The sequence below is a fragment of the Sinocyclocheilus rhinocerous genome, unplaced genomic scaffold (genome assembly GCF_001515625.1).
Source record: "Sinocyclocheilus rhinocerous isolate Xijiao unplaced genomic scaffold, SAMN03320098_v1.1 scaffold2116, whole genome shotgun sequence".
NCBI classification, from domain to species: Eukaryota; Metazoa; Chordata; class Actinopteri; order Cypriniformes; family Cyprinidae; genus Sinocyclocheilus; species Sinocyclocheilus rhinocerous.
In genome coordinates, this window is record NW_015623486.1 from 335,915 (window position 1) to 337,810 (window position 1,896).

The window sequence follows — 1,896 nt, forward strand, 5'->3', positions numbered from 1 at the left end:
CAAGAACTGTCTCCATGCAGCAATGCCGCCTTGATTGAGTTATCTTAATGACTGTCATGTGTTGGGCGGATGTTGTGCACAAGGCCGGGCGTTGTCTCATTACCAGCTCAGCTCTCTGGCCAGTGAGATGACCATAAAATTGTAAACAGGTCAGGTGATACAGGACGACCTTTTATTTTTTTCTAGTAATGCAGAAAGAAAAACAGAGAGGATTTGTGTAATTCTGGGAAAGATAGGTAATTATTAATAGACAAATACTTATATAGAAAACTAGAAATCGCAATAATAAAGCCGTTGTGTCCAAAGTTTTGACTGGTAGTGTAAATTTAGATATATAGACAGACACAGACAGACAGACAGATAGATAGATAGATAGATAGATAGATAGAATTCAAACATAATTGTATATCTTTCTTTGTTTAATTTATATGTATATTTTTGTGTAAGTCTCTTCGCCCAGCGTGCAATGTGCTGGTGTACTTGCGCATGCGCACACAATCACAAATATGCCCGCTGCCTGACAGACAGTCGACAGCAAATCAGGTAAGACGATTCATTCAAATTTCTATTCCAGTTACAACATTTTCTAAATTCCACGCATATTTGAGCGATTCCTATACTTGAAGTGCTGCATTGCAGACTTTTAAATGGCTTGACATCGGCATGTAGTTCACCGAGTGCCTTTACACTGCCTGCACGTTAGCTGCAGGAGCTATTCACATTAGCTTAATCTGAAGCGTCGCCGTTTCATGTGCATGTCTACGTGTATTAAAGTCACTTTTAATAAAACCGAATACGCCACAGAGCTGTCAGTGTGCTGCATGCATCGGTTGTGTTTGCATATACTAGTGTGTGAGTGAGTGTCTATAACGTCGTCTGTCAGTCAGGGTCACACACCAGGCGGATTGGGACGAGGTAAATGTGTGCGTTTCATAATGTTTATGTCTGTGACTGAAAGTTGACATGTGAAATATAGATAGTGTTATATGCACATATGAAGCATTAGAGCAGCGACAGAGCGCGTGCCAGGTGGGCTTGACGGCGCGCGCGTGAGGCGCTTCTCTCGCTCGCTGATTGGCTGACAGACTGTGACGTGCGTCCTCATCGTTACCCTTACATTAATACGCTATTATTACAACAGTAAAACTATTAATTTTTTTTAAAAGAATGACTTTGGAAGCTTATTACTCTGTTTAAAGAGACCCAATATTTATATATTATGGTTATACAGTGCCTGTACTCAAATATGACCATCCACCTGCGAGGGCCCCCCATCCTAACATTTATATATTTTCATCCATAAAGACCCACTTAAAGGCAGAGTAAGTGATTTCTGGTAGCCAATGTTGATATTTGAAATCACCAAAACAAACACGCCCCTACCCCTAAAAATATAAATAATACATTTTTAGTTGAAAAAGCGCCCTTATGCTTTTTTAACATTTTTTATTTATTTATTTTTTAGTGTGTGTGTTTATTAGGGATGCACAAGTTGAAAAGTTTAGGCAGATACTGATATATGATAGAATGATTTTTTATCTTATGTTGTTACTACAATATATATTCTTTTTAAACTATGTTAAAATGACTTAATTTTTTTTTAAAGTATGCATTAATATGATCATTTATTAAAGTATTTAAATTCAAATAATAGCATTTTTTTACTTTTCTGCATCTTTACTGGTTGAAATATGTTATTTTTCCAATACATTTGATTTGTGAATTCTTTCACTTACTGTATCAAAAAAAAAAAAGAAATATTGCAACCCTAAATACCCAGCACTGCAAAAATTTATTATACCCTAAGCAAAATGTTTTTGAAACAATGGCTTCTTAAAGGCATGTTAAAGAATGAGTAAAAAAATGTGTGTGTGTGTGTATATATATATATATATA

General features: G+C 36.0%; 1 protein-coding gene across 3 annotated transcripts in view; it reads left to right on the forward strand.

Annotated features, from left to right (window-relative positions):
• The first annotated feature begins 469 nt into the window (after positions 1-469).
• LOC107752516 (TBC1 domain family member 24-like) overlaps positions 470-1,896 on the forward strand; it is a 16,248-nt gene continuing 14,821 nt past the window's right edge. For 2 of the 3 annotated variants that reach the window (XM_016568545.1, XM_016568689.1), the window contains exon 1: positions 470-543. The gene's annotated coding sequence lies outside the window, so the exon portion shown is untranslated. Of the gene's footprint in view, positions 544-614; positions 809-1,896 lie in introns of those variants that run through there. The other variant, XM_016568616.1, reaches the window with a different exon arrangement.